This window comes from Dendrobates tinctorius, unplaced genomic scaffold (assembly GCF_039654945.1).
Source record: "Dendrobates tinctorius isolate UK_male_01 unplaced genomic scaffold, ASM3965494v1 ptg000111l, whole genome shotgun sequence".
Lineage (NCBI taxonomy): Eukaryota > Metazoa > Chordata > Amphibia > Anura > Dendrobatidae > Dendrobates > Dendrobates tinctorius.
In genome coordinates, this window is record NW_027361779.1 from 31,153,077 (window position 1) to 31,173,776 (window position 20,700).

The 20,700-nt window shown below is 41.7% G+C and overlaps 1 protein-coding gene across 5 annotated transcripts in view; it reads right to left on the reverse strand.

Moving 5' to 3' along the window:
• The window catches only part of HTR1E (5-hydroxytryptamine receptor 1E), a 398,512-nt gene that overhangs the window by 168,561 nt on the left and 209,251 nt on the right, over positions 1-20,700 (reverse strand). The gene's annotated exons all lie outside the window — the stretch shown is intronic.

Consider the following 20,700-nt stretch of genomic DNA (forward strand, 5'->3'; position numbering starts at 1 on the left):
ACATGTATAAACGACACCTGTCCACACACTCAATCAACCAATCACTCTCCACTATGGCCAGGACTAAAGAGCAGTCTAAGACCACCAGGGCCAAAATTGTAGACCTGCGCAAGGCTGGGATGGGTTACAGGACAATAGGCAATTGGTGAGAAGGCAACAACTGTTGGCACAATTATTAAAGAATGGAAGAAACACAAGATGACTGTCAATCTTCCTTGGTCTCCATGCAAAGTCTCACCTCATGGGGTAAGGATGATACTGAGAAAGGTCAGGAATCAGCCCAGAACTACACGAGAGGACCTTCTCAGTGACCTGATGAGAGCTGGGACCACAGTCATAAACATTAACGTTAGTAACACTACGCTGTCATGGATTAAAATCCTGCAGGGCATGCAATGTCTCACTGCTCGCTCCAGCAGTTGAAGATCACCAATGACCAGCTTGAAATTTGCCATGTGGTCAGATGAGACCAAAATAGAACTTTCTGGTATCAACTCCACTCGCCGTGCTTGGAGGAATAAGGATTAGTACAACCCCAAGAACACTGTCCCAACCATTAAGCATGGTTGGGGAAACATCATACTTTGGGGGGAATTTTTGTTAAGAGGACAGGATGACTGCACCGTATTGAAGGGAGGATGGATGGGGACATGTATCGCGAGATTTTGGCCAACAACCTCCTTCCCTGAGTAAGAGCATTGAAGATGGGTTGTGGTTGAGTATTCCAATATGACAATTACCCGAAACACACAGCCAGGGCAACTAAGGAATGGCTCCGTAGGAACTATATAAAGGTCCTGGAGTGGCCTAGTCAGTCTCCAAACCTGAACCCAATAGAAAATCTTTGAAAGGAGCTGAAACTCACTGGTGCCCAGCGACAGCCTAGAAACCTGAAAGATCTGGAAAAGATTGGTATGGAGGAGTGGGCCAAAATCCCTGCTGTAGTGTGTGCAAACTTGGACAAGAACTGCAAGAAACGTCTGACCCCTGTAATTGCAAATAAAGTTTTCTGTACCAAATATTAAGTTCTGTTTTTCTATTGTATAAAATACTTATTTCATGCAATAAAATGTGAATTAATTAAGTAAAAATCATACAATGTAATTTTCCAGATTTTTTTCAGGATTCTGTCTCTTGTAATTGAATTGCACCTACAATAACAATTGCAGACCTCTCCATTCTTTGCACTTGGGAAAACGTGGCAGAAAGGTAAGAGGGAAATAAGGAGAGCGGTAAGTATAAAGGTTTATATAAACTAACCTGAATTCATGCTGCATGTGCTGGCACTGCTACCCCTCACTCCAACTCGCATTTCACATGTTGATTTGTCCGGGAGTATACCTCTATTCATATCTCATCATGCTCCTTGTTTAACTCCAGTATTGCTCATAATCATTATTGGCTACACCTTCTCATCATGATTTTATGTGACAACATATAAGTGTTTATCACCATTTTCCCATGCACTGCACTATATTTTTGCCTTAATTGCATATTACCTATTATGGGTTAAATCCTCCAGATGTACACTGGTTACATTCAATAAGTGCTGTATGTGCTGACCTGTCCCTCTTCTTGTATTAACTGTTTTGTATCTCCCCCTCGTTTTTACCTTGTCTTGTTATCCTGGGAAATTTTTAAATAGTTGTGCTCTTATTGGTGTCTCAATGTAATAAAATTTGGTTTAGCATGTGGAATTGATATTTGTTATTCTTTGATTTACAATAATTGTTCAAATGGATTTTTTTTTTCAAATTTGGTTATCTATGCTATCTACTTCAACTATATATAGTACAGTATACTGTGGAGATATATGTATTTACTATTGGGTATCAATTTTCTCCTCTTCTTGGCATGTAATGCCTGAACTTGTCTACTGGTCAATTCTCTACACCTCCTTTCTACATACATCCAAGTACTTCTATTTCTCAGTTATTACATTCCTTGAAATATCAAGACATATTAAAATGAGCTAAACCTGAATAATTGTAATCTATTTCATATAAATATTGTTATCAAGCTACATTTACAAGTAATCAATATGTCTGGTTTTTACACAGGATATGATAGTCACTCCTGATTGGCTGCATTATACCATATGATGTGGTATCTGAAAGGCATTGTGGAGACGCCCACCTGAAGTCACGTCAGCCTTATGTGACTGCTGTAATGTGTAAAACAGAGGTGAGTGAGGGTATGTTTCCACTAAGCGCATTGCCTGCGCTTTGGACGGAGCGGAAAGCCCATAGCCCCGCCCACTTCTGTACATGCAGGATCACAGCATCGCATGCACAGACCGGGTTATTTACCTTGCGGAGACTAAGCGTCTATACAAGGTAAACAGACATGCAGCGTTCTAAAAAGAAGCGCCGCATGTCCGGTTTCGTGGGTGTGTAATAACCGCGTATTAGGATGCATACTGGAGACAGGATTTCATAAAATCCCCTCCACTATGCTGTAACATCTGGACGTTGCGGATTAAATACTGCAGCTGTACACAGCGTTCAATCCGCAGCAAATCCGGATGTAATACGGCCTGTGGAAACATACCCTGATTTTTTTTTTTTTGGAGATTCACATGAATCGAACCGCAAATTGTTTGAATTCGGCAGGATCTGATTTTCATAAAATATGACTCAGCTCTAAATATGGCAGGTTACAAATTGTCCTGTTCACATTGATTTTAGAACTGCATAATTTGGTAATGTATAAAGGTACTTAGTTCATTGATTTTAAGACTAATTAGAAATTACATTTTTAGAAACTATCCATAGAAACATTAATAATAATATTTATTAAGTACTTTGCTTATGAACATCTGTTAGTTATAATTTGTTTTGGTTACTATGTAACTATTTGTCCACCAAAATATGGAAATCTGCTGTATTAAACATGAATGGAAACACATAAAAGAATAAAATGGGAGAAAGTGGCTTTGAGGTTGACACAATGGAAATCTAAATGAAAGTCATTCACATGTGCCAGCTTTATTGATAAGCCCTTGCTTGAAGACAATGCCTTATGAAATAAACAAGAGACTGTATGAAAGTGTGAAAGTCCGAGCTTTGAGAACAGCAGTTGACGTTAATTTGATTGACAAGATTGAATTTCTTTAGGCTCAGGGAATACTTCAAAGTAGTTGCACTTCAAATGTAAAACTTTATTTAACACATATCAAAAAAAGATTTGTTACTGTAGTGTGCCAGCTGTTACTTTGTGTTCCCAGATATATGTTTGAAAACATGTACATTAATCCAAGCTTGACCCTGTTATTCTTTTTTTTATTAGATAAACATGCTGGAATACTGTGTCCAGTCTTGGGTGCCACATTTTAAAAAAGACATCAACAAACTGGAGCAAGTTCAGAAAAGGGCAACCAGAATGGTGACCAGTCTGCAAACTCTGTCTTATGAGGAAAGGTTGCAGGATTTGGGAATGTTTAGCTTGCAGAAGAGAAGACTGAGAGGAGACTTAATAGCTGTCTACAAATATCTCAAGGGCTGTCACATTGTAGAAGGATCATCTTTATTCTCATTTGCACAAGGAAAGACTAGAAGCAATGGGATGAAACTGAATGGGAGGAGACACAGATTAGATATTAGAAAAACTTTTTGACAGAGTGATCAATGAGTGGAACAGGCTGCCACGAGAGGTGGTGAGTTCTCCTTCAATAGAAGTCTTCAAACAGAGGCTGGACAGACATCTGTTTGGGAAGATTTAGCGAATCCTGCTTTGAGCAGGCGGTTGGACTAGAAGGCCCAGGAGGTCCCTTCCTACTCTACGATTCTATGATTCTATGCATCAGGCCTGCAAATTATTGCTAAACACAAGATTAAGGCACATATTTGACATTTTGGAGCACAGTATTGTAGTAAATATTAAAATAATTTTGTGTGATAGCCATGATTTTGTGTGTACAATGAAAATGTAGACTCCAATGCATTATGGTGGCAAGACTAGGATTTAAAGGGGCTCATAGCAAACTCAGGAATGAGAAGTTTATTGACACAATATTGAACTGAAAAAAACACTCCAATGTGAGAAAGAACTTGGGCATCTCTTGCAGCTGAAGGACTAAGGAAGCCAAATCCGGCTCTTGATCCACCAGCACACAAAACAAAGAAAAGGAGGGTAAGAGGACAACAAACCTTGCCCAGGTCTTCATCTCACATCCTTGCCCATTCCAATTACCTCCACTTAGACTTCAACCTTCATAATTTCCCCATACCTCAGTGGTTTTGTCACTTTTTTTTCACCAACCCACCTCTCCCACTAAAATTCTAGATCTTTATGTAGAGGAATTTCCCTATCCTATATCCTCAGGCAACCTCCTGGGGAAGAGAATGCGCTGTTGGCTGACTTAGAAGACATTTTCACAGATGTCCAAGCATTTTTGCTGGTTGACCAGTTAATGCAGAGGACAAGCTGGAACTGCAAAAACAGGAATGATACCTAAACTGTATATTTTTATCTCATCACCTCATCACCTTTTTTATCCTTTCATGTGACAAGGCTCGTTAAAAGGTCAATATTGAGTTTTAGGAGTGCTACTTCCAATAGGTGGCACTAGCGTTCTAGTCCTCTTCCTCTCTGAAGAGACAATTTGCATATTTCCCAAAGGATCATTGCGGCTTTAAGTCTCCTCATCTTGGCATGCTTAGCATGTCAATCTCCACAAGAAGAAACGATACTTCTTGGATATTGGTCAGTCGCCTCATACACAGCCAAACCAGATCTCACACTTTGCACTGACGAGGGGGAATACCCCGAATCACAGAGACTGCATATTGAGATTCTGGTTTGGCTTTTTATCCTAAGTCATGTAACAAGGCTCGATAAAGGGTCGACATTGACTTTTAGGATTGCTACTTCCAATAGGTAGCACTAGAGTTCTAGTCATCTTCCTCTCTGAAGAGACAATTTGCATATTTCCCAGAGGAGCATTGCAGCTTTAAGTCTCCTCATCTCGGCATGCTTATTATGTCAAATTCTGCAAGGAGAAACAATACTTCTTGGATATCTCATCACCAATATTTTACCCTTTGGCTATTCCCATGAGGAGCCTTAGTAAAAGGTCTAGATGTGATGGCATGTGAAGTTTTTATGTTGCAGGGATGTACTTTTCTCCATTCTAGGTTCTGCAAACATAATTTCAGTAGTCCCATGGCCTGTTCTACTTTTCCAGTGGGAATAACAACAAGTTTATAGGGCTTGCTATTTTGATAACAAGAAATGCTTTTACCATAGCCTATGTAGGAGCTTGTCTGTGCAGACTGTAAATTATTGACAGCTCTTGGTGGAGAGAGCCTGTGTGGCTCATCAATTTGTATGCTTCTTTTGACAAATGTATGCATCTATAACTACTCCATGACCTGCAACATTATGTCATCAGCACTACGACCACAATGACAAGTAAAAATTTCAACTTACAGACACGGTTCAAACACAGCACAGAATCCAAGTTGGTTGCCACTTCCAAGCTAAATAAGATGGTGGCAATAGCATCCTCGTAAGCGGTTGTGGGTTCCAAGTTCAAAAGCTCTATAAGTTATTCATGGAATGATCTCAAGCTAAATTGTGCTTTGCTGGAAAACAAAGAACTGCTAAATTTCTGAAGGACCTTAGAAAGGCCTATATCTTGCTTAGTTATCAAAACTTTTTACTGGTTAAAGGGTCCAGAACATAGAGATCATGAGGCCCCATGACAAAAGTAATATTTGGTACCCCCCTCTAAAAAAAAAAAGCTCTATGTGGTCACTGAGTATAGGCACAGTTATAAAAAGACATATCTTTCAACTTTTAAAATAATTAAGAGGGGCATGTATTTCAGCGTGTACACAGCAATTTTGCTGCTTCTGAGGCCACTTGCTTTGATACCCCTTTCATGGCTCATATAGGGTATGATGCCCTCACAATGCTCCCAACCTATTACGATACATCCAAATTGCCCCAACATAGCATAATGCCTCCACAGCCCCCCCAACACGATGACTCTAAAGTACTCTTCATACAGTATACTCCACAGTTCTCCACATGTATTATGAGGTTTCCACAGTGACTCCAAAACATTATGATGCCCCTGCAGTCTCTTCAGCGCTATATGATGTTCCCAAAATATGATTGCCCCCACAGCATGATGCCCTTAAAGAGAACCTGTCATCAGGAATAACGCTGTAAACCTGCAGATATGGGGTTAATCTGCAAGTTAACAGCGTTATGATGCTGCCCAGCATCTGCGCACAGCTGAATACAGTGGGGAGAATGAGCTGGTTCAGTCATGCTCTGATTATACAGAGCAGTACTGTAACTGCCCCTATGACTGAGTACCGAATGCTGGAGGGGATAATTTTCTTCCCACTGCATTCGGCTAGATGCAGGTGCCAAACAGCATCATTACGCTGCTAACCAGTAGATTAACCCCAAATCTGCAGGTTAATAGCATTATTCCTGGTGACAAGTCGTATCCAAATAATATGATGACCCATCAGTCACCTGACACAAAGTATGATGGCCCCCAAAGCCCAATTACACACAACATGATGCCATTACTTAGTATGACATGCCCATGGCTCCCCCTACACAGTATTATGGCACTCACAGCCTGACCAAACTGTATAATGATACTGTATTAAGAGTCCCACACACAGTATGATGAACCTCTCAGCTCTACCACACAGTACAATGGCCCCACAGTGCTCTCACACAGTATTACGACTCATCCACATACAGTTCGATACCACCACAGCCCCACACACAGTATTACAGTTGCCACACTCCACCACACACAATTTGATGGCTCCTAAAACCTTGCACATAGTATGATGGCCACCAAAGTCCCCACACACATAGTATGAAGTTTCTTCACCCCACTGCACAGTACAATGACCCCTACAGCCTAACTACACACAGTATGATGGCCCCACAGCCCCTCCACACTGAATGGTGACCTCCACAGATCCATCACACAGTATGTTAGTGTGGTACTCACAGGTAAGCAGGATGCAGTGACGAGCCAGAGACGGAGCAAGCTCAAACTCAAACCTTATATATGGATTATAAGGATAACCGGTAAAGCTGACAATAGGTTTCCACGCAGGGAAGCTAGATACTATTACACTAATAACACGAAATTAGACAACTCGGCATGTGCCGGCAAATTTTTTATGGCCGCGATATGGCCAATTACGGGTCCTTAGACTATAATTAACGATCAACGAAATGTCACTTATCCAGCTTTGACGCACTGCAGAGTTGTTGTCCGGGAGATGTCTGTTCGGCTTCTCAGCTGCTGGGCCCAGCCGATGAGGAGTTGTCGCAGGCTTTGGGTGTTCCTATGCCCAGGTGCAGAAGGGGTGCAGCAGGCTCCAGAAGGGTTCCCCACTGTCGGGACTGCCCCAGTAGGAGGCAAGGCAGGGGCAGCCACGGGTCTAGACGTACAGGCTGCAGCCGTGGTCTGAAGTGGGGCAGTGGTGGCCGCGTGTCTCGGTGTACAGGCTGCAGCCGCGTTATGGAGCGGGGCAGTGGCGGCCATGGATCTCAGCGTGCAGGCCGCAGCCGCTGTATGGAGCGTGGTGGTGGCGGCCGCGGGTCTCGCTGTATCTCTTCCTCGCGTTGCTCAGTACTGTCCTCTCCCCGGTTGTGAAGTATGCACAATCAAAGATGGCTTTGGGAGCCATGTCATCTGCTGGTGTAGGTTCACTGTGCTTTATCAAGACGAAAGTCAGTGCAGCAGTCTACCAGGAAAATTTAGAGTACTTCATGCTTCCCTATGCCAATAATGTTTTTAGAGATGGAAATTGAATTCTTCAGCGGAACTTGGCACCTGTCCACACTGCCAAAAGTACCAATATCTGGTGTAAAAACAACAGTGTCACTGTGCTTGATTGGCCAGCAAACTCGCCTGACCTTAACCCCCATAGAGAATCTATGGGGTATTGTCAAGAGGAAGATGAAAGACACCAGACCCAACAATGCAGACGAGCTGATGGCTGCTATCAAAGCAACTTGGGCTTCCATAACACCTCAGCATTGCCACAGACTGCCTCCATGCCACGCCACATTGAAGCAGTAATTCATACAAAAGGAACCCCGACCACGTATTGACTGCATTTACTGAACATACATTTCAGTAGGCCAACATTTCGGATTTTAAAATAGTTTTTTCTAGCTGGTGTTATAAATTATTCTAATTTACAGAGATAATGACTTTTGGGTTTTTATTGGCAGTAAGCCATAATCATCAACATTAACAGAAATATACACTTTAAATAGATCACTGTTTGTAATGACTCTATATAATATATGACTTTCTTCTTTTATATTGAAGAACTGAAATAAGTTATCTTTTTGATGATATTCAAATTTTGTGAGATGCACCTGTATCTATAATTTAAGCTGACTGGTAGTTATAACCAGGAAAACGTGTCTTGCACATCCAAGCACTTTTCATTGTTTTTGTTTCTATACATATAATACACTTTCAATAACTGTCGGCCTTACAAGTGTTCAGCTGAATGTATTCCTGATTACTTCCAATGCACATGATCAGTATCTTCAGACGAGTGTGAATGTTTTCAGTGGGAAGAAGGGAGGAAGCCACTGCTATATGGCTCTAGCAGCGGATCAACTTTCTTAAAAACCATGCAGATTCTTATTTCCTCCAATATCATTTTTAGTGGCATGTCGAATGGTCTTTATAGATATGAGATAATCATCTGGTCCCGCCAAAATCGAAGGGTCAGAAAACTTTATAGCGGTAGACCTCATGCACATAAAAGATTCCTACATGAAGCTTGCAGACTACAGTAGATTCCTACATGAAGCTTGTATGATATGAAGCTATGAGTATGTCATATGTTGGTATGTCGTGCTCCAGATCATGTAGGATTTTGGGGATTCTTGTCTAAAAGCAGTGTTCTTATGGGAAATTATCTTGAATTTTGTGTTCAGTGGAGCATGTCACAATATACCTCCATATGAAACGAGTTTGTATGTTCCCTCTGTGTTTGCATGAATTTCCTCCTGGTTCTCTGGGTTCCTCCCACACTCCAAAAACATACTGATAGGGAAATTAGATTGTGAACCCCAATGGGGACAGTGGTGATAATGTCTGTAAAATGCTGTGGAATTAATGGAGCTATATATGTGAGTCAAATAAATAAAATAAATACAAAATATTAAATAATTTAAGATTATTTATTCCCAAAATAACACTTCAGCTTTAGGATTTTATTTTCATTTTTTTATAGAATCAAATACATGTAAAAGATTTAAACTTATGAACGTGGTTTGAAAAATAGATGACGCTATCGGTCCATATAACCCTATTATTATTGAGTCATATTTAATCAATGCCCCATCTAAATATAGAACAAGTGTAAAGTTAGGCCAAGCATAATATCCCATAATGTGATTACTTGTTTTTTATACAGAAAACAGCTGCTTTGAGGAGAGCAGAATGATGTGCAGCCTTTCTACATTTGACATCACATTAAACCTGTTGTCAGCTGATATTCCTTTAAAACTGAATGTAAATGAATGTTGGCATGCACATGGAAAGATCGGCTTCCCAGCTACTGCCTCCTACAGGCACACAGCGTCAGTGAACAATGATAAATCTTGCCTTGAGGATCAATAATCTCTGTCATTTTTCAGATTTGTTATCTGTAGTCCCCAGAATCCCATGTTAAGGCAAGACAAGAGGATTCTTTACTAGAGAAGCTTACATTGACATTTCTATGTGACTGGGTCTGGCAATTATAAGCATCAGGTTGAAATACAGTTCTTAAAAATGAATTTCGGAATAGCAGAAAATTATGTACAGCTTTTAGGGAATGAGAGTACGACATAATTTGGCTGCATTGAGTTTGCAGCATCATGAATGATCCGTGATTTGTGCAGAAGAGTTCAAAGCTCTTTCTGCTATTTTTGGCTGAGCTTTAAAATACCATTCTAGGAAAATGTTCTCTTTCTCACTGTACATTTTAACTATTTAGTTATATCACAGTGGCCACTGATAGCTTATGTGTATAAGTCATCACGTTGTAATTGGTTACACGGGTATGCAAAATTTGGGTTTATAAAATTGTTTCAAATCCAATGCCTGATTCTTGTGTTATCTTATGCCCTGATTTAAAAAAACACGTCTATTTCTAACCAACTTGTATGGATTTTGCACAAAACAAGTGTGAAATTACAAACAAGCAAGATGAACAAGTAAAATGTTTATTGTAGCCAAAAATGTACACGATATTATATATAAAAATGTTTTGAACACTCATTCTTCAACTTTATTGTTAATTCTTGTGCCTTTTCCTTTTCTCTCCAAATCTTCTCTTGATAACTTTTTTGTTAAGGAAGTCCTGCGTATCGCCTCTTTGAAGCATCCAGCAGTAGTCCCCCATCATGTTCATGCTCCATCTACCTTGGTATCGTCTTTCCATCACCTTGATATCCTGATGAAATCTTTCTGCTAGCTGTTCGCTAACAACAACAAGGTTTTCAGGAAAGTAATCCAAATGGGAATGTAAAAGATGTAACTTCAAATTCATCAGACAACCAAAGGCTTTGAAATATTTCAGCATGTTCTCCACAATGGACTTAAATTTTGGATCTTTGTTGTTACCTAGAAATTTCTTCACGACTTCTTTAAAAGAATCTCAAACTATTTTCTCAACGGCTTTCATTTTTGTTTCTAACACATCGTCCTTCGTGAATTTTCTGAATGTTCTGACCCACAAAAATGTCTTGCTTCATACAGTCTCTGAAACTTGGTAAACAAGTACCTACAAGTGTCTACTTCTTTGGTAGAGCTTTCACAAACTGCTTCATGAGTTATTAGCCTAAGCCTAATGTGGAGTGATAGTAGGATAACTTTATTAAGACCAACTAAACTTTCCACAACTATGTTCTTGAGTTCAGATTGCAAAGAAGTTCTTTGGCCAGCTTTTTTTGCTCCAGTGATGAGTCCTATTCGGGCTGTCGCATTCACACAAAAAGCATGTATCCTCCTTGCTGCTTAGGGAGCAAAGCAAGAACTTTCAAATCACTACATATTGACCATTCTTAATCCTCGTAGTTAAGTTTCTTGAGAATAAAGTCTAAATTCTCATAGCCTTCCTTTGATTGCACAGAATGCCCTACAGGCACTGAAGCATACCTGCTGCCATTGTGCAGTAGCACAGCTTTCAGATTTTTTTTGGATAAATCAATAAAGAGTCTGTATTGGCTCACATGGTACTCAATGTTACATTTTTTTTATCAGTCAAGGAACATCACTGCAATACACTAGAGTAGAGCACCATCTTGGGAAAAGTATGGCAGGAATTCCTTTTTCTCTGCTGTAAAGTTAAAAACATTTCTAACCATGCAAATGGCTCAATGTATAGTGCAATAAAAAGCCTAGAGTCAGTGTTTGTGAAAAAAAGCCTGTACGTGATGGAATTTTTTTCGATGCTTTTATTGAGTTCAGCGATCAAACGTATATTAAAATTACCGCTTACTTTTCAAACTATTTTACCATTGCAGACCTGTGTTATTAATGTTGATGACAATTAACCCTTTGGCGAAGAGCACTATATAGAGTATATCCAGTTCCGCCACTAAGTAGCTCATGTAACCTGCATACATGTGCGGCCCAGAGATGGTTTAGGCTTAGGAGTTCTGTATTATAATCAGTGTCGCACCAAGGTACCAATGGTACATCAGTAACACTAATTCTGGGTGCTCACTCTCCTACATATAGAGTGGAGGAAATAACTACTTGATCCTTTGCACATTTTGTAAGTTTGCCCACTGACAAAGACAGGAACAGTCTATAATTTTAAGGGTAGGTTAATTTTAACATTGAGATATAAAATATCATAAAATAAAATCCAGAAAATCGCATTGTATAAATTATATAAATTTATTTGCATTTTGCAGTGAGAAATAAGTATTTGATCCCCTACCAACCATTAAGAGTTCTGACTCCTAGAGACTAGTTAGAAGCTCCTAATCACCTTGTTACCTGCATTAAAGACCGCTGTCTTACATAGGAATAATAATAATAAATAATAATAATTTTATTTCTATAGCACTTTACACTATGGAGGGGACTTCTACAGACAAAAGACATTACAGCACAGCATAGCATAGCAATAAACGCATAGATTAAAACAGATACCAAGAGGAATGAGGGCCCTGCTTGCAAGCTTACAATCTATAAAGAAAAAGGGGAGACACGAAAGGTGGATGGTAGCAATTGCTTTTATTGTTTTTATTGTTTGGACCATCCCTAGTGTAAGAATCGGGTGTTCCTGTTGCTGCATGAACCAGTTAACAGTCTAAATATGTAACAGTACAGACACAGAGGGCTATTAAATGCAAAAATCATGTGAGAACATGATGCGAGGAACCTGGCTTTGGTAAAATATTTTGAAATGAGCCACACAGGGATATTTAGGTTAATGCGTTGAGGCGATAGGCCAGTCTGAACAAATGCATTTTTAAGGCACACTTAAAACTGTGGGGACTGGGGATTAATCGTACTAGCCTGGGTAGTGCATTCCAAAAAATTGGCGCGGCACATGAAAAGTCTTGGAGACGGGAGTGGGAGGTTCTGATTAATGAGGATATTAAACTCAGGTCGTTGGTAGAGCAGAGGGCATGGGTAGGGTGGTAAGCTGAGATGAGGGAAGAGATGTAGGGTGGTATTGAGCCATGGAGGGCTTTGTAGGTGAGGGTAATAAGTTTATACTGAATTCTGGAGTGGATGAGTAGCCAGTGTAAGGACTGGCACAAGGTAGAGGCATCGGTATAATGATTGGTTCGAATAAGATCTTATTTGCATTATTCAGGACGGATTAGAGAGGGCAGAGTTTGTTAAGAGGGAGACCGATTAGTAGAGAGTTACAATAGTCCAGACGAGAATGAATAAGAGAAACAGTAAGAGTTTTTGCAGAGTTGAAAGTAAGAAAGGGTCGAATTCTAGAAATGTTTTTGAGGTGCAGATAATAAGAGCGAGCCAATGATCGGATGTGGGGGGTGAATAAAAGCTCTGAAGCAAGTATGACCCCAAGACAGTGGGCATGTTGCTGGGGAGTAATGGTGGAACCACACATGGAAATGGCAATGTCGGGCATAAGTAGGTTAGTAGAGGGAGGAAACACGAAGAGTTCAGTTTTTGACAGGTTCAGTTTCAGATAGAGGGAGGACATGATGTTAGACAGTGGTAAGACAATCACTGGTATTTTCCAAAAAGGCAGGCATGATATCAGGAGATGAAGTGTATAATTGAGTGTCATCAGCATAGAGATGGTACTGGAACCCAAATCTACTGATTGCTTTACAAATAGGGTCAGTCAGTGGCGTAACTGCATAGTTATGGGCCCCGGTGTGAACTTTCAAATGGGGCCCCCTCCCCAGGCTGCCACTAGGAATTTCGAGGCCCCATACTGGCAAAATTTTTGGGGCCCCCTTGAGACCAGCCCAGCCTCCATCCCTTGAACTGTTCACATCCCCACCGCTCCCATAACTCCACCCCCACATAGAGAATAAAAGGAGCGGAGGGCAGGTGTCTGACTTGCTACACCATAGAATATAATGTCGCCCCCCCATATTATATAACACAGCCTCCCCCATAGAATATAATGTACCCCCCATGGTATATAACACAACCGCATAGTTTATAGCACAGCACCACATGGTATATAGCACAGCATCACATGGTATACAGCACAGCATCACATGGTATACAGCACCGCATGGTATACAGCCCCCCATGGTATACAGTACAGCACCCCCATGGTATACAACACAGCACCCCCTCATGGTATACAGTGTTGCATGGTATAAAGCCCCCCATGGTATACAGCACAGCAACCCACATGGTATACAGCACCACATGGTATACAGCACAGCACCCCCATGGTATACAGCACCGAATGGTATACAGCCCTGCATGGTATACAGCACAGCACCCCCCATGGTATACAGCACCACACGGTATACAGCACAGCACCCCCCATGGTATACAGCACCACGGTATAAGCCCCCCCCGAGAATGGCCCCACAGTCCTGGCTATACTGTTGCATAAAAAAACACTCTCCTTACCATCTCCTCGTGCCCGCGCTGCTCACGGCTCCTGTCTCCTGCTCTGCCTGATACACAGTGAGTGCACGATGACTTCATCGCACACTCGCTGTATGTCAGAGGCAGAACGGGGAATGATGGGAGAGGGAGCGTCAGCTGACGCTCTCTCCTCCATCATTGCATTGAACTGTGCTGGCGTCTGTGACGCCGGTATAGTTCAATGCGGTGGCGGGGGGAGTCAGCGCTGACATGGTGCCTCTCTGAACCCCCCCTCCCGCCCAGCCTGCCCCTCCGCTGGGGCCTGATGCGGGCCACCTCTGCTCATCGGGCTCCATATGCCAGTCAAGGCATTAATGCCCTAAATGGCGGCCCTGGGGCCTGGGCCCCTAAGCGCTAAGAGGCCCAGTCGCAGTTGCGACACCTGCGACTGCAGGTGTTATGCCCCTGGGGGCAGTGTTGTGAATGAGTCATCGAGGAGGAAAAAACAAAAAGCAAGCTAAGCCCAGAAAACCGGAGAGGTTGGTAACTAGCGGATTGCAGACCCCTGATCCTATCCACAACAACTAGCAGTAGCCGTGGAGCGTGCCTACGGTGGTCCTAGACGCCTCGTCACGGCCGGAGAACTAAATAAGCCTAAAGAAAGAAAGGGAAAATCTAAACTGCCCAAGAGCAGATCCCAAAGCAATATTACAGCCCCCAACATGTATTGACGGTGAAACAAGATGAAAACACAGACACAGATAGAAAGATAGCCTGAGCAAACGATGGGGCCCTCACTAACTAGAAAGGACAGGAAAGAAAAGCTGCTGTCTGCAATCACGCAAAAAACCCTGCCAAAAAAAATGTCCAACACGTCTGATAGAAAAAGGCCCTGAAGTTCCTAGACTTCAAATCACTATATCAGCACTCAGGTATATTCTAAAGACAGAGCAAAAGAGATCAACTGATCAGAGACAAAATGGGGATTCAGCCCAGTCACAGCCAGGGCTGGCTGAACACAAAAACTAAGTAAACCAGACAAAAACTCATATGAACAATAGCAGAGAAAACTTAGCTTTAGGAAGGCAGGAACCAAACTGGAAACCAGAAGCCACAGTCAGGAAAAATCACCAGCAAGAAACTAGGGAGTCGGCTGCCGTAAATCAAATCAGAAACTCCTGATGTTCAATCGCAGTCCTCTTCCTCAGGTGGCCGGTCTCTGCCATTTAGATCAGCTTCATTACCTCCCTTCACCAACAGAGGGAGTCCAGATAGAGAACTCACTACTCCTCTGTCAGCACAGCCAGGTCCATAACCCTCACCAGAAGCTAGAGGCAAACCCGAAAATGAGCTCACAACAGGGCAGTATACAAAGAGAAGAGAAGGAGGCCTAGAACCGATCCTTGTGGAACCCCAACAGTAAGGGGAAGATGAGAGGAGGAGGAGCCAGCAAAAGATACAGTAAATGAGCGGTCAAAGAGATAGGAGGAGAACAAAGAGAGAAAGGTGTCCTTGAAGCCAATGGAATGGAGCATAGTGAGGAGGAGCTGATGATCCACAGTGTCGAATGCTGCAGACAGATCCAAGAGAATTAGCATGGAGTAGTGACCATTAGATTTAGCTGTTAGAAGATCATTAGAGACTTTAGTGAGGGCAGTTTCAGTAGAGTCTAGAGAGCGGAAACCAATTGTAGAGGGTCGAGGAGATAGTTATCTGAGAGATAGCGGATAAGACGGGTGTTGACCAGGTGTTCCAGGAGTTTAGAGAAGGGAAGATTAGAGACAGGTCTATAGTTAGCGGCATAGTTTTGGTCAAAGGATGGTTTTTTAAGTAATGGCTGTATGTACATATTCACCTTTATAAAAGACTCCTATCCACAGACTCAATTAATCAGTCAGAGTCTAACCTCTACATCATGGGCAAGGCCTAAAAGCTTTCTAAGGAAGTGAGGGACAAGATCATAGACCTGCACAAAGCTGGAATGGGCTACTAAACCATACTTAAGACGCTGGGTGAGAAGGAGACAACTCTTGGTGCAATAGTAAGAAAATGGAAGAAATACAAAGTGACTGTCAATCGACATCGATCTGAGCCACCATGCAAAATCTCACCTCGTGGGGGATCCTTGATCAAGAGGAAGGTGAGAGATCAACCTAAAACTACACGTGGGGGAACTTGTTAATGATCTCAAGGTAGTTGGGAACACAGTCACCAAGAAAACCACTGGTAAGTGGTAACACATTACGCCATAAAGGTTTAAAATCCTGCATGCCCGCAAGGTCCCCCTGCTCAAGAAGGCACATGCGCAGGCCCGTCTGAAGTTTGCCAATGAACAAATGGATGATTCTGTGTGTGACTGGGAGAAGGAGCTGTGGTTAAATGAGACAAAAATTGAGCTCTTTGGCATTAGCTCGTGCTGGAATATGTTTGGTGCAAAAACTCTATTCCTGTCTATAAGTGTTTAGTTGCTAGATTTGTATGCTCTTTGTAATGCATCTCAGGGGTATTGGAGAAGAAATTAAAGATTTTCATGTTGCTGCACTTCTATTAAGTGGTCTTCCAGAGAGTTATGACACACTTGTGACTGCACTAGATGCATGGCCAGATGATGAGCTGACACTAGAGTATGTAAAAGGCAAACTTGTGGATGAATTCAAGAGAAAAACGCAGCATGTAAGCAGCAGTAATGAATCCAGAGCAGAAACAGCATTAAAGACACAGGATTTCCCCAAATATAAGAGCAATCTAAGAGAAACTCGTGAATGTTTTGTCTGTAAAAAGCCTGGCCACGTTAAAGCAGACTGCAGAATTTGGAAAGCATGAATGAGTCAGCTTAAAAAGCAGAACAGTCATCAAAGGGTTAAAATAGCTATAAAGGAAGATTCTACATGTGTTGAAGCTGCATTAAATGCCAGTACAGGCCCATCTGCAAAGCATATATGGTGTATAGATTCTGGTGCAAGCAGTCATATGAGAAATAACAGGGATTTCTTCACTGACCTTAATGAAAGCAAGTCAGAAAAGGTCATCTAATGATCACTCTATGACTTCAGAAGGATTAGGAGACGGCTACCTCCACTATCCAGTTTCCTCAGCACAAAGCAGAAAGATCCCAATAAAGGGTGTTCTCTATGTTCCCAGCCTTGAAACCAATCTTCTGTCAGTAAAGAAGCTCATGCAAAAGGGGAATGTAGTTACTTTTAGAGATAAAAGCTGCATCATCTCAAAGAAGGGTCACACTCTTGCAGAAGGAAAAATTCAAGATGAAATTTATCAGCTAAAAAGCAAAGAAAGAGTGTACAGTGCTAGACAAGATCTGCATAAGAACTGTATCCATGTATGGCACAGATGTCTTGGGCACAGAGACCCAGAAGCAGTAAGGAAGCTAGCTCAATTTGAAAATGGTACTGATATCAACCAGTGTAGTCAAATAATGAAGTGCACTAGCTGACTTAAAGGGAAATGTCCAGAAAATCCTTACCTAAAATAAGCACCACTAGATCTGCACACCCTCTGGATCTGATACATACAGATTGTGTGGTCCAATGAGTGTTCAAACTCCCAGCAAGAAGAGATATTTTCTCACATTTATTGATGACTACTTCATAAATACAGTCGCCTACCTGCTTCAAAGTAAGGATGAATTTCCACAGAAACTTGAAGAATATCTTGCTGTAGTGTTTAACAAATTTGAAAGAATGCCAAAAGCCCTGCGAGCAGATAATGGAAACAAAAACACAAGTGGTAAGGTGCAAACCATTTTGAAAAAGGATGGCATCGTGTTCCAGACTACCCTTCTATAGAACCTAGAACAAAATGGCATTGCAGAGAGAAAGAACCGTACTCTTTGCGAAAGTGTAAGAAGTATGTTGTTTGATGCGAATCTACCTACAACTAGAGTTGAGCGACTTTGGTCAGATCGGGTTTCATGAAACAAAATTTGTTTCAGATGAAACTGGTCCGACTAGGGCAAAAAAAGTCGGAGTTTCGTCCGAAACACGACCCCAATGCAAGCCAATGGGGAATAAAAGTCGGCATTGAGTGGATGAATGTCATCCGCTCAATGCCGACTTTTATTTCCCATTGACTTGCATTGGGGTCGGGTTTCGGATGAAACTCCGACTTTTTTGACCTAGTCGGACCAGTTTCATCTGAAACAAATTTTGTTTCATGAAACCTGATCCGACCAAAGTCGCTCAACTCTACCTACAACGTATTGAGGAGAAGCTATCAAGACAGCTTGCAATCTTCAAAACAGAGCGCCAGGTAAAGCCACAAATAAAACTCCATATGAGCTATGGAACTGTGAGAAGCCTAACCTGAAGCAGATATTTGGAAGCAAAATGTTTATGTATGTTCCCAATGAAAACCGTTCCAAGTGGGAATCACACGCAAAGCAAGGAGAACCTGGTGGGCTATAGCGAAATGCAAAAGGGATACAGAATCCGGCACCCAGAGACCAACACAGTAACAATCAGCAAAGATGTAGTGATTGATGAAAACTCTGTATAGCTCAAATTCCATGAAGTTACGCCAGCTATTCAACCTAAGAAGCAAGAACAAGAATCTCAATCACCAAGCCCAGACACCGAAAAGGAAAACACTGAAGTGTGGATAAGCTCTGAAGCCACCAAGGAAGACATAGAAGAACAAAGCCAACGTCCAGTCAGGAGATCAGAAAGGCCAAACAAAGGTATCCCAGCTAGATGCCTTTCCTATATAGTCAGAACACTTCCTGAACCAGAGCCACAGTCATGGCAAGAGATGCAAAAACTGCCTGTCCACAAGAAGCAGAAGTGGATAAATGCTAGTAATGAAGAGATGGAGTCCCTTCACCAACTCCAGACATGGGAGCTTACTGAGATACCACAAGGAAAAAAGCTATCAGATGTAAGTGGGTCTTCAAAAACAAATATGACTCAGAAGGTAAAGTTCACCAGTTTAAGGCAAGATTGGTCGCAAAAGGGTACTCACAAAAGTATGGTGAAGATTATGATGCTACTTATTCTCCAGCTGCATAGCAAACCACATTCAGAACTTAATGTCCATAGCTGCAGTTCAACTGATGATAGTGAGACATTTTGACATGAAAACAGCCTTCCTACATGGTGACATTGAAGAAAGTTTAACATGAGGCAACCCAAAGGATATATTAAAAAAGTGAAGAGCAACTTGTTTGTAAAATGCAAAAATCTGTCTATGGACATATGCAGTCGGCAAAAGCTTAGAACTTGAAAATGAGCAAAGTTTTGATGGATGAAGGACTTAAAAGAACTCAAGCTGATCCATGTTTGTATACGAAAAATGTAGCAAAGGAGTGGATGTATGTTCTCCGATATGTAAATGATGTAATCATGTCTCATCAAGATGAAAGAGAAATTGTAAAGCTAGGTGAAATTCTCAACCAGCACTTTGAGACTAAGGACCTTGGAAATGTGACATATTTTTTGGGAATCCAAATCCAGAAAGAGGAAGATGGGAGTTTTCTTCTCTACCAAAGTTCTAAAATTTCCGCAATACTAAACCAGTTTGGAAAGTCAGAAGCCAAAGATGCGTCAACACCAATGGATCCGTCCAACTTAAAGTTGGAAGGAGAAGAATATCTGCTACACAGCAATGAGAGTTACAGACAAGCAGTGGGGGCGCTTCTGTACATAGCAGCCACAACTCGTCAGGATATCACAGCCATAGTCAGATTTCTCTGCTGACATGTAAGCAAGCCAAAGAGACTGGAATGCAATTAAGAGAATTCTTCAATATCTTAAAGAAACGCAAAGGCTAAATCTTAAAATATCTGCATCAGGAGATCTCACTCTCAGAGGTCATGTGGATGCAGATTGGGTTGGAGATTCAAGTGATTGGAAATCAACAAGTGGTTACTTGTTCAAGTTAGGAGAAAATTCAATTTCTTGATCCAGCAGAAAGCAAGTGTCAGTTGCATTATCTTATACAGAAGGAGAGTATACAGTATGTCTGCTGCTTATGCAAGTCAAGAAGTAATTTGGTTGAAACAACTTTTGGAAGATTTCGTTAAGCCACTAGCTCAGCAAACAGTTATCTGTTGTGAGCTCAGTTTCGGGTTTGCCTCTGGCTTCTGGTGAGGGTTATGGAGCTGGCTGTGCTGACAGAGGAGTAGTGAGTTCTCTCTCTGGACTCCTTCTGTTGGTGAAGGGAGGTAATGAAGCTGATCTAAATGGCAGAGACTGGCCACCTGAGGAAGAGGACGGTGATTGGACATCAGGAGATTCTGATTGGATTTAAGGCAGCCAACTCCCTAGTTTCTAGCTGGTGATTTTTCCTGACTGTGGCTTCTGGTTTCCAGTTTGGTTCCTGCCTTCCTAAAGCTAAGTTTTCTCTGCTATTGTTCATATGAGTTTTTGTCTGGTTTATTTAGTTTTTGTGTTCAGCCAGCCCTGGCTGGGACTGGGCTGAATCCCCATTTTGTCTCTGATCAGTTGATCTCTTTTGCTCTGTCTTCAGAATATACCTGAGTGCTGATATAGTGATTTGAAGTCTAGGAACTTCAGGGCCTTTTTCTATCAGACGTGTTGGACATTTTTTTTGGCAGGGTTTTTTGCGTGATTGCAGACAGCAGCTTTTCTTTCCTGTCCTTTCTAGCTAGTGAGGGCCCCATTGTTTACTCAGGCTAT